This window comes from Trachypithecus francoisi, unplaced genomic scaffold (genome assembly GCF_009764315.1).
Source record: "Trachypithecus francoisi isolate TF-2019V2 unplaced genomic scaffold, Tfra_2.0 Lachesis_group9, whole genome shotgun sequence".
NCBI classification, from domain to species: domain Eukaryota; kingdom Metazoa; phylum Chordata; class Mammalia; order Primates; family Cercopithecidae; genus Trachypithecus; species Trachypithecus francoisi.
Window position 1 is genome coordinate 11,072,408 of NW_022681474.1, and position 12,839 is coordinate 11,085,246.

A 12,839-nucleotide genomic window follows, 5' to 3' on the forward strand; every position below is an offset into this window, starting at 1 on the left:
TGAACCAGGGAGGTGGAGGTTGCAGTGAGCCGAGATCACCCCACTGCACTCTAGCCTGGGCAACAGAGTAAGACTGTGTTTCTAAAACAAACAAACAAACAAACAAAAATGCTTTCAGGAAGGAAGAGACAGATATGCTAATTTACATCTACTGACCTTTCAATAAATGTGCAGTTTAATGGAGGGGATGTTTGTTTATTTTCTATTGCTATGTAGTGTTCTTTAAAACACACATACACACACAAATTTTGTGGTTTAAGCCCCACCCCTTCATTAGCTCCCGATTCTGAAGGTTAGAAGTCACACTGCCTGGCTGTGGCTCTGCACAGACCTCACCCAGCGGAGATTGAGGTGCTAATTGGCTGAGTTCTCATCGGAAACCTCTGGAGAAAACTCCACTTCCCAGCTCCTCCTTGCTGGCAGAATTCAGTTCCTGTGGAGTGGGATTAGGGTTCCCATTTCCTCACTGGCTGTCAGCGGAGTCACTTCTAGAAGCCACCCTTGTTCCATGCCACCTGGCTCCTCTTTCCACAGGGGCAAGGGCAGGTTGGATCTTTCTCGTGCTTTGAACACTGATGTCTTCTTCTGGGTCCTGCAGGAGAAAGCTCCCTGCCTTAAAGGACTCAGGACCCCAGCAGTCTCCCATCTTGCGATCAGCTCATGGGGACCTTAATTCCATCTGCACAGCCCCCCACCAGCAACTGCTAGGTTAAAGCCAAGCTGAACACCTGGGAGGAGGCGCACACAGCAGCAGGCTGCTGGTGGGGGCAAGGGGCTCCCCAGGGCCCCATGGTCCGCCTGGCCCGGCCCGGCCCTAGGACAGCTGGTGTGCTGTGCGCACCCTTTCTCTCCTGGATCATCCTCCCCTCAAAACGCAACTCCTACGTGCTGCCCTGGCTCTGGGGAAATGTGATGAGTTATCCTTTCTCCTCCACTCAGCCGAAGTTTCAGACATCAGGACTTCTCTCTAGGGAGAGGCTCTTTTCTTCTCTGCGGCGAAGTCCCCGACAGAAGAAGAGGAGCATTGTGTTGATTGTCCCGCCGTCCTGGCAGCTCCACAACCAGGGGAGCAGGACAGTGCCCAGGGCCAACAGGTCAGGCAGCCACCCCTTCCTTCACAAGGGATGAGAAGTCACAGGGAGGCTGCAGAGTCAGGGGAAGTCTCTTGCCAGCTGTTCACAGTGTCACTTGGGGCCTCCACAGCCGGCTGAGCCAAGGACAGTGTCACACGGGTGACAGAGGCCCTGAAGACACCAGAGCCCTCAAGCATGCTCATCTGTTCCCTATCTGCCTGCTCTCAGAAAGTCCAGCCCCTGACAAATATGCAACAGGCCTTTTTCTTTTTCTTTTTTTTTTTAATGTTACAGAGAACCTTCATATAATTTTTCCTACAGCATCCTGACAAACTCTTGATTCAAGCAGAGGCAGCGTTCACCCATTTCACTGCCAACAAAGCTGGCCTCAGCCAGGGTGGTGACTTGCCCTGATTGCTGAGCCAGACCAGGGGCAGAGCCCCAACCCCAGGTCTCCTGGCCAGGCTGTGTCTCCTCCCGCCTCCATCCTCGTCCAAAGGTTGGGATGTCACAGTCCTTGGAGGCTTGCTTAGCTAGGAACTGAGGACCTTCGATCTCAGTGTACTGAGTCTTCATGACCTGCGTAAGGCGGAGGAGCCTGGCTGCCTCTTTCCCAGAAATTAGTCTCGGTCTCTAGGGCCAAGTGGTTGCTTTCTACTGCATTGCGCTCCTGGAATACGCTGCTGTCTTCTGCAGAGGAAATCAAAGTCATGGTGACTTCAGATTAATCACATACGCACTTCCAGAGAGAAAAGGGATTCTCTGTGGTGGGGTTGCACTTTGCCTGTAATAAGGACGCTTTAGAGGCCAAACTAAACCATGCAGGAGAGCCAGGCTGTTGGGGTGGGGCTGGGCCTCTGCTCTGGGCATGCTCTTCCTTCACCTGTTTCCTCACCTGTAACATGTAGGCAATGTTGATTAGTGGCCAAATGTGAGGAGCAAATTACTCTTTTTTTTGTTTGTTTTTTGTTTGTTTGAGACAAAGTCTTGCTCTGTCGCCCAGGCTGGAGAGCAGTGGCACACTCTCAGCTCACTGCAACCTCCGCCTCCCAGGTTTAAGTGATTCTCCTGCTTAACAAAATAGATTCTCCTGCTTAACAAAACAGATTTTCTCCAGCTTAGGCTGGAGTGAAGTGGTGTAATCTCGGCTCACTGCAACCTCTACACCCCAGGTTCAAGCGACTCTCCTGCTCGGCCTCCCGAGTAGTTGGAATTACAGGCATGTGCCACCACGCCCGGCTAATTTTTGTATTTTTAGTAGAGATGGGGTTTTGCCATGTTGGCCAGGCTGGTCTCAAACTCCTGACCTCAGGTGATCTGCCTGCCTCAGCCTCCCAAAGTGCTGGGATTATAGGCGTGAACCACCACGCCCGGCCTGTACCCAGCCTATTTATTTATTCTTAACTTTATCTTTTTTTTCAATAAGACTTTTGCACTCCTACATTTATTTATTTTTAACTTTTATTTTAGGTTCAGGGATACATGTACAGATTTGTTATGTAGGTAAATTGTATGTCACAGAGGTTTAGTGTAGAGATTATTTTGTTACCTAAATTATAAGCATAGTACCCAATAGGTAGCCTTCTTTATTATTATTATTATTATTATTATTATTTTTAATTTGAGGCAGGGTTTTGCTCTGTCACCCAGGCTGGAGTGCAGTGTCATGATCACAGCTCACTGCAGCCTCGACCTCAGGCAATCCTCCCACCTCAGCCTCCCTAATAGCTGGGGCCACGGGCATGCACTATCACATCTGGCTAATTTTAAGTTTTTGTAGAGATGGGGTTTCAGTATGTTGCCCAGGCTGATCTCAAACTCCTGAGCTCAAGCGGTCTGCCCGCCTCAGCCTCCCAAAGTGCTGGGATGTCAGGTGTGAGCCGCCGCGCCCAGCTGATAGGCAGCTTTCTGGTCCTCACCCTCCTCCCACCCCCCACCCTCAAGGAGGCCCCGGTATCTGTTGTCCCCTCCTTTGTGTCCTTGTGTCCTCAGTGTTTAGCTCCCACTGATAAGCAAGAGCATGCGGTATCTGGTTTTCTGTTCCTGTGTTAGTTCGCTTAGGATAATGGCCTCCGGCTCCATCCATGTATAACTTTATTTTATAATACAGAAAACATTGAGCCGCCATTGTTAAGGAAAACTTTGATGACTGTTCCTATTCAGAAATTTACTTATTTAAATGTCCTTGAATTTTTTTTTTTAAGACAGATTCTTGCTCTGTCACCCAGGCTGGAATGCAGTGGCGCGATCTCTGCCCACTGCAACCTCCACCTCCTGGGTCCAAGCAATTTTCCTGTCTCAGCCTCCTGAGTAGCTGCGACTATAGTCGCACACCACCATGCCTGGCTAATTTTTTGTATTTTAGTGGAGACGGGGTTTCACCATGTTGCCCAGGCTGGTCTCGAACTCCTGAGCTCAGGCAATCCACCCACCTCAGCCTCCCAAAGTGCTAGGATTATAGGCATGAGCCACTGCACCTGCTGCCTTAAAATTTTCTTTTTTTTTTTTTTTTTTTTCTGAGACAGAGTCTTGCTCTGTCACCCAGGCTGGAGTGCAGTGGCCGGATCTCAGCTCACTGCAAGCTCCGCCTCCCAGGTTCACGCCGTTCTCCTGCCTCAGCCTCCCGAGGAGCTGGGACTACAGGCGCCCGCCACCTCGCCCGGCTAGTTTTTGTATTTTTTTTTTTTTTTTAGTAGAGTCGGGGTTTCACCGTGTTAGCCAGGATGGTCTCGATCTCCTGACCTCGTGATCCGCCCGTCTCGGCCTCCCAAAGTGCTGGGATTACAGGCTTGAGCCACCGCGCCCGGCCAACCTTAAAATTTTTAAACTGCATTTATAATATTAATACTTTATACTTTTAAATACTTCAATTTACTCACAAGCATTCTCAAGTGCTTAACAACTAACTATAGCGCACTTCTGGTTTTCTTAAATGTTCCCATACTGCCTACAATCTTAATAAATTGGCGTTGAATATCTGAGTTTAAATCACAAATCTATATCAATTACCCAATTACATATTTTTAGTTGTAATCAAGAGGCCGGTCCATTCATTGCATTTAAAATTACAAGTTAAAATATGCCACATTCTCTTAAAACAGCAACTTCTTAAAATATCAAATACGTACAGATCACCTAAACGTAACCCCAAAATATCAAAAATAAGAGTTTGTTTCACGCTGCTCTGTGTAAACAGACTTTTCTAGGGTTGAGAGAGACTTACCCAGTAAAGAAACAACGACGTCATACCAGCAAGTCTGGGGTCCCGTCCCAAGGAACTGAAGTTGCTTGTTGACCAGGACAACCCCTGCTCAGGACCCAGAATTGAATTCTTGCCTGTAAAAGGGACAGAAAATATGGAGGCCTGTTGGAGCTCTTATAACAGGAGCTCCTGGCCCCCCACGGGGAAGGGGTCCCCACCACTCTTGTTTCCAGACCTACTGACTTTCCTTCAAAGACCACAGTGGCCTCAAAGGGTCAAGAGCCCATCCATGCAGGTGCCTGGCTGGTTGGCTTGGGACATCCCTGGCCCAGTCACACCCCAACTCAGGTGACAGTCCAGGAGCTGTCAGCAGAACCTCCTCCTGGGAGTATGGAGAATTAGCATTTCTCCACCCTTGCCAGAAAGCAATCTCAGTTAGTGCAGATGCAAGAAACCCACATCATTTTTCTCTCCCCATGGGGGAAGAGCTAGCTTTATTAAATCTGGTGTACAAATTAGTCATCACTGTCATTCCAGCTAAATCGAGGTCAGCTTTCTCCCAATTTAGACTGAAATTAGCAAAGACCCTTCTGATCTGACAGTCAAATGGGAAGGGAATTGTTGGATCCCAGCACAGAGTTTGAAGGTGAGAGGCTGCAGGGATCCGCAGGGTGCCCTGCGCTTCTGTTGCAATCTTTTTTTTTTTTCTTTTCATTACTTTTTCTTTTTTTAAGACGGAATTTCACTCTTGTTGCTCAGGCTGGAATGCAATGGCGTAATCTCGGCTCACTGCAACCTCCGCCTCCCAGGTTCAAGTGATTCTCCTGCCTCAGCCTCCCGAGTAGCTAGGATTATAGGCAGGTGCCACCACGCCTGGCTCATTTGGTATTTTTAGTAGAGATGAGGTTTCCCCATGTTGGCCAGGTTGGTCTCGAACTCCTGACCTCAGGTGATCCACACCCCCCACCCCGCCCTCAGACTCCCAAAGTGCTGGGTTTATAAGCGTGAATAAACCACTGCGCCTGGCTCTCTGCTGCACTCTTGATGCCACGTGCTTTACTCCGTCTCAGAGAAAGAAAAATTTTTTTGCTCTCTCCCTAGAAACCAAGAAAAGTAGGCTAATCAGGCAAACAAGTGGTAAAGATAAAAGACTCCCCCGCTCCCCACTGACCCCACCACACACACACACACACACACTCTCACACACACACTCACACACACTCCCCCAGGTCCTAGCTCTCCTCCTCCTGCCCCAGCAGCTGAGCCTGCAGCCCTCCCTGCTCCCACCCCCACCTCAGGGGCTTGGACTCCTCTGCCCTCTGCTCACCTTCCCCATGGCTGCCCAGTCATCCCCAACTGGCAACATTCACTGCGATGGGAAGGGCACAGGCAGCTCAAGACTAAGTCGTTTCAGGAAGATGGGAATCCCCCTGTTCACACCACAGAATGAGGTTTCCTGTGTGCAAAGGAGGAGGAGGGCTGGGAAGAAGCCGGAGACAGGAAGGAGTGACGTGCAAATGACATAAAGAGAAAAGACACTTCTAAGTCATCAAGAACAGAATGCTAAGAGGAAAGAGGTCTGTACTGGAAAATGAAAGATTAGGATTAGATGGAGAAATTTTCTGAAAGTTAAATCTGCTACAAATAGATTTGTAACGGGCATGGTGGCTCACACCTATAGTTCCAACACTTTGGGAGGCCGAGGCAGGCAGATCACCTGAGGTCAGGAGTTCAAGACCAGCCTGGCCAACATGGCAAAATCCTGTGTCTACTAAAAATACAAAAATTAGCTAGGTATGGTGGTGCACACCTGTAATCCCAGCTACTCGGGAGGCTGAGGCCGGAGAATCGCTTGAACCAGAGTGGCAGAGGTTGCAATGAACTGAGATTGTGTCATTGTACTCCAGCCTGGGTGACAGGACAAGACTCTGACTCAGAAAAGAAAAACAAAAAACCAAACCAACCAAACAAACAACAAAACAAAACAAAAAAAGAAAGAAAAAGAAAAAGAAATGGCTTCTGGGATATAGGATCTGCAATGCGTGAAACCACAGCCTGGCTTTCTGTCCCAAGCTCCCGTGCTGCCGTCCTCACCCCTGGCTGTCCAGGCCCCTCCTAACAGCTGTGTGTGAGTGTGTGTAGACACCACACAGATTGTGTGTGGCTCTGCACGTAGAAGATCAGGCATCAATAACAGGACTGCTGGAATTATTTTGGATAGGGAGGCCACCTCAGTGCACCCCAAATCTCACCCCCTGGGGAGATCACTAAGTTGAAACCAGTGTTGACTGAAACAGGTTCATCCACCTCACCTGATGGTTTTTGCTGATGGGTTAGAATCTTATCTCTCGAGTGTGTTTGCACACTTCAGAAATGCTTTCGGCTACATGTAAATGAGAACCTGACTCACGGAGGCTTAAACACATTGGGATTTGTTTTTCTCACAAAACAGGAAGGTCTGGAGGCAGCAGCAGTCAATCCTGCTTTGGAGGCTGAATCATGTCAAGGACAGCCTCTGTAGCTCCCGCACCCTCTTCCCCAAGGCTGCAGCCAGGCTGCGGTAGTGGCAGGCATCACGCTGCATTTGGGATTCGGGCAGCAGCATATGTCTCTTTAATCCGGAAGGCTAGGCGCTCCCAGAACCCCCTCCCCGCCCCCAGTGGATGTCTGCTTATGTCTTCTTGATGAGCTGCAAAGTGGTGCTGAGAGACAGAGCAGATGGAATGTTTCTGAAAAGTTAAATACAAGAAAGGGTTTGGGAATGAGAATCGGGTTGGACTTTTCCCAGGTCAGCCCCAGTGCACCTCTTTCTAGATAACACACTGCCCCGCCAAAGGCTTGGAGGACCACCCTCAAGACCACCCGAGCCATGGCATCCAACTGCCCGAGTCCTGCGTCTCCAGATGACATGCAGGTGTCCCCTTGGGGTCCAGAGGGAGCGCCTCGTGATCCCACCAGCTATAGCCCAAAGACAAGTAGCCCACCATCAACACAGCGAATAAGGAATGGTGGAAGAGGAAATAGATCGTTGCAATAAAAATCCCCCTTCAGAAACTCAGAGGATGGGAAGACAAAACGAGTCACACTCAAGATCCCGCTGAAAGGAGCAGTGAGGTCTCCCTGCCCTGGCGATAGAGCGAGCTCCCCGGTGAGCCAGCCTGGTACCTCGTGTCAGACCTTCCCAGTGACTTCCATGGTCTCTGGGAGGGTCCTCCACGGCCTCATTTAAGGAGGGCCCAGGGCAGGACATGCTTGATGGAGAATGTAGGGTTTTGCGATTCAGTTCCTGAGTATGGGTTCAGGAGCTGCAGATGGCTTCATGGCCTGAACAGACAGGGGTTACTGCTAGCCAGCCTGAGGGCTTCTTTGTTGCTGTTTTTGAGATAGGGTCTCACTCTGTTGGCCAGGCTGGAGTGCAGCAGTGCAATCATAGCTCACTACAGCCTCGACCTGCGGGGCTCAGGTGATCCTCCCACCTCAGCCTCCTGCGTAGCTGGGACCACAGCAGGCACGTGCCACTGCACCCAGTTAATTTTATTTTTATTTTTTAGAGATGGGCTCTCACCGTGTTGCTCAGGCTGGTTTCAAACTCCTGGGCTCAACGGATCCTCCCACCTTGGTCTCCCAAGGTGCTGGGATTACAGGAGTGAGCCACTGCACCCTTTGGTTTCTGGGACAATGTAATTACCTTACACAGTTGTAAATTCCTGGTCTATTCTATTTAGTCGCATGCTTGAGCAGCCATAGCAAAGGCCTTCTCTCCACACATCATCCAACCTAACACCTTCCCTCTCCCAAAGGCTGGCCCTGGTGACCTGCCCACCTCCTCTTCTGTCTCCTGGAGGCTGGCCCTGGTGACCTGCCTCCCTCCTCTTCTGTCTCCTGGAGGCTGGCCCTAGTTGCAGGAAAACAAGCTCAGGGCTGCCACTGATTCTACATTATGGTGAGTTGTTTAATTATTTCATTGCATATTACAATGTAATCATAATAGAAATAAAGTGCACAATAAATGTAATGCGCCTGAATCATCCCCAGACCGTCCCTCAACCCTGGTACGTGGGAAACTGTCTTCTACAAAATTGGTCCCTGGTGCAGAAAGGTTTGGGAACCACTGTTTTATGCTACAGCTTTAGTCTCTAGGTCTCACAACAGGTGAGCATGCAACTGATCATTTACCATCAAGTAGGACCCTGATTTTCCAGGCTGAAGGAATTGGGTCCCTGCCCCACCACTGGACCTCCTCTTAGCCAACGCCATACATTAGTGTGTTCCCTGGCACCACTGGCTTTCAGATACCAAATTCCCTATCCGTTAGGTGTAGGTCTGTTTTTTGTTTGTTTCTGAGATGGAGTTTCATTCTTGTTGCCCAGGCTAGAGTGCAATGGTGCGATCTTGGCTCACCGCAACTTCTGCCTCCTGGGTTCAAGTGATTCTCCTGCCTCAGTCTCCCAAGTAGCTGGGATTACAGGCATGCGCCACCACGCCTGGCTAATTTTGTATTTTTAGGAGAGACAGGGTTTCTCCATGTTAGCCAGGCTGGTCTTGAACTCCCGACCTCAAGTGATTCGCCCGCCTCGGCCTCCCAAAGTGCTGGGACTACAGGTGTGAGCCACTGCACCCGGCAGGCATACGGCTTTTAAGTAACAGAAACCCCAACTTACCGTGACTTAACAAAAAGGGATTTCTTTTTCTTGTAGAAGTCAAGGTGAGCTTGACTTCTCCGGGACTGGTGCAGAGCTTGACTTCTCCAGGACTGGTGCAGAGGCCGGATAATGTTCTATTCCCCCCACTGCAGTGAGCTGGAGTTGCTCACGGTCTGAGCCCTCCCCTGCATCTTCAGGCACCGGGCCCCAGTTCAAGGTTGAAGCCGGGGACACAGAAGTCGCAGCAGCAGCGTTTTTCCTTTTACCAAGAAAATGAAAGCTTTCCCCAGAAGATGGAGATATTTCCACTTTCATCTCATCAGACAGAATGATGGCACTTAGGTGCTGGGGAAGTGAGAAATGTGTTTGCTACAGAAGGGGTTTCCCGGAGAAGGGCTGGGGATGACGGGTCACCAGCTCAGCGAGGTCCACAGCGCTGCTGTCTGGGGAGGAGGAGAGGGCCTCCGCCGGCCTGCAGGGCCTGTTCAAAACCCCCTGAGCCTGGGGTGTTTAAGGTGCTTGGTACCTGAGTCCTTACAACTCACTCAGAGCAGATGGTTTAGACAAGCACCAATCCTGAAGGAACTGAAAACACTTTGCTAAATAAAATGAATGATTTCAGATTCCCAAGATTCACTGAAGTTCTGTAGGTGGGCACAAAGTCGTGGCTTTGCTGTCTGATGGAGGACGCACAGCGGTCGTCTCGGGCTGGGTAGACTGAGACCTGAAGGCTGAGGGACTTAGGACCAGCGGTGCCGTCTAGGCCTGGCTGCAGACGGTGAGTCGCTCTGCCGCTCAAGGATCGGGCAAACGTGCGAGCCAGTGTTAACTTTTGAAGTTTTGGTGTGGATTAGAGTTCAGTGGCTTCAGTGAGGGGTTTGTGCTTTGGAATTAAAATTTTTTTTTCTTTTGTTTTTTAATGTGAATCCTCAGTCACCAGAATTTTTTTTGTTTGTTTTAATAAGGCTGTAAAAGCCAGAAAGGGGGAAAAATAATATATTTTCTCTAAGCTCTGAATGTGCGGGTTTCTTGGGCCAAATTATATTATACCTTCATTTGTTTACTAGCATTGTTGTTTACATATTTTAGAATCATATTTGTGTCTTTTTGAATAGGATTTTGGGGTATCTAATACTTTAAACAAATTCTCATACTGCCTAATAGTAAGCACTTAATAAATCCCTCTTCAATGGTTAACTTCAATGCTATAAAAATATATACTTTCCTGAATGTTTCTTACTTACGTAGTTAAAGTACAGAGGTGGCATCTTTCAGTACTAGAAAAAACAAGTTATACCACTATTTCCTCCTTATCTAATATTTCCAAATTCATTTGTCTCAAAAAGAAGTTCCGCCTTGAGCCTCTCCTTCCCGTCACGCCCAGGGAAGATAATTTATCCAACACAGATCAGCTCACTACGGGCCACCAAACAGCTCAGCAAATCTGGCGGCACCACCCCCATCGGAAATGTTATTTCAGTCTCTGGAAACAAGTTCCGGGTCTGCCTGAAGAACTGTCATTAGCGGGAGGGACTCGCTTCTCGGAGCGAGAGGCTGTGTGGGAGAGCAGTGGGAAGCCTGAGAGGACATGTGAGCCAGAAGGATTATTTTTGTCATAAAACATGCTTTGTCCAAAGGCTTGGAGGAAAAAAGCACTGGCTTCATTTCTGCACAGTCATTGTTGTTAAAATAGCACAATTGGTGCCATGCAGCAGAATGTGAAGATTCCGTATCCTCCTCCTTGCAAGGGTGAAGGTGTTCATAAGCTTTATATGCCAGTGTCCACTGTGAAGGCCACAAGGCATCAGAGCCTTTTTTCTTTTCGAGATAGAGTTTCACTCCGTCACCCAGGCTAGAGTGCAGCGGCACAATCTCGGCTCACTGCAGCCTCCACCTCCCAGGTTGAAGGGATTCTCATACCTCAGCCTCCCAAATAGCTGGGATTACAGGCACATGCCACCATGCCAGGCTAATTTTTGTATTTTTAGTAGAGACAGGGTTTCACCCTATTGGCCAGGCTGGTCTTGAACTCCTGATCTCAAGTGATCCAATATTGTTGAGCTGGATCAGTGGGTGTTAGGCATCAGAACTGCCCTTAAAGGCTGGTATGGTGGCTCACACCTGTAATCCCTTGCACTTTGGGAGGCCAAGTGGCGAGGATCACTTGAGCCCAGGAATTCAAGCCTGGGCGACAAAAGCAAAACTCTGTCTCAAAACAAAAACAAAAACAAAATAAAACAAAAAACCGCAAAAAAAAAAACCCCAAAAAACAAAACAAAACAAGAGCTGAACGTGTTTCCCTTTGGAGAACGAGACTGGTGGAGGCAGAGTGCTGTTCTGATTTATGAGTATTTGAAGAACTTAGTTGATTTTATAATTATGTACATATATTATTTTGACAAAAACTAAAATTAAATAGGAATACCAACTGTAAACTTACTTTTCAATCCAAATTTTGGTAATAATTATGCAAAATTCAGTTCAGAATGACTTAATCCAGTTGCACCCTCATACAATACCTATGTATACAGCAGTCATCCGGGAGAGTTTATTGTCACCATCAGCTTAATTCTGAAGCGACTCAGCATCAATGATTGTTACTTAGTTCCTTATTCTGAACCTAAGTACAGTATTGCAAGTAACTGCAAAGCACGTCTGCCAAATTATCAGACTTTTATTCCATTTGTTCCTTCTGCTTTTTTCCAAGAGAAATGAGTAATAAAGTTCCCTTAGCAACCCCCTTCTTGTCAACCCACTTCCTCCCCTCATGTGAAACCTGGTTTCAGCAAGCCAGGGACCCACATGGGTTTGTCACGAACCCATCCATGGAGAGACACTGTCTTAGCTTATCTGAAACCTTATATGTTCACTGCTTAGACTTGAGACTTAAGTTGTGGGAGAAAAATGCAACAGGAAGAGAAGAGGATAATAGAGATTTAATAGGAGGTATTTAACTACTGTGTGAGTACAGAGGAGGAAAAAAAGGGTGGTTACTAAATAAAAAGACCCAACTATTATCAAATCTGCAGCTTGATGATACCCTAAGACCATGTTTAAAAATATATTGACCAGGTGCAGTGGCTCAGTACCTGTAATCCCCACCCTTTGGGAGGGGGAGGTCAAGGCAGGAGGATTGCTTGAGTCCAGGAGCTCGAGACAAGCCTAGGCAATATGGTGAAACCCTGTCCGACAGAAAATACAAAAATTAGCTGAGCATGGTGGGATGTGCCTGTAGTCCCAGCTACTCTGGAGGCTGAGGTGGGAGGACTGCTTGAGCCGAGGAGTTCGAGGTTACAGTGAACTATGAACTTAATAATCTTGACATTTCAAAATCTTTACAATATCTTGCTATAAATAAAGTAACGTGTACAGCTCCATCATTTACATAAATCTAGACCCTTAAGGCTCTGGTCAGGACTCAACCACCTCTATACCTTAGTGCCTTAGATCAGGGCTTGGCCAATAAAAGAGAAAAGAGAGAGACCAACCCAAAAAGAAACTAACTAGTAAAAGTCCCAGAAAGAGAAATACAGTGAAGGAAGGAGGGTAAATTATTAAAGAAATATTATGAGAAACATTTCCAGAATCGAAGGATTCGAGTTTCTAGATTGAAAGAGTACATCCCCTGGCCAGGCACAGTGGCTCATGCCTGTAATCCCAGCACTTTGGGAGGCCGAGGCAGGCGGTTCACTTGAGGTCAGGAGTTCCAGATCAGCCTGGCCAACATAGTGAAACCCTGTCTCTACTAAAAATACAAAAATTTGCCAGGCATGATGCACATGACAGTAATCCCACCTACTTGGGAGGCCGAGGCAGGAGAATTGCTTGAAGCTGGGAGGTGGAGGTTGCAGTGAGCCGAGATCACACCACTGCACTCCAGCCTGGGCGACAGAGTGAGTTTCCGTCTCAAAAAAAAAAAAA

General features: G+C 48.1%; 1 long non-coding RNA gene across 1 annotated transcript; it reads right to left on the reverse strand.

Moving 5' to 3' along the window:
- Positions 1-1,003: 1,003 nt before the first annotated feature.
- On the reverse strand, positions 1,004-5,728 carry LOC117082012. The gene is made up of 3 exons (XR_004436418.1): positions 5,603-5,728; positions 4,297-4,409; positions 1,004-1,763 (listed from the first exon to the last, which is right to left on the reverse strand). It is a non-coding gene; the product is annotated as an uncharacterized LOC117082012 (long non-coding RNA).
- Between the last annotated feature and the right edge of the window lie 7,111 nt (positions 5,729-12,839).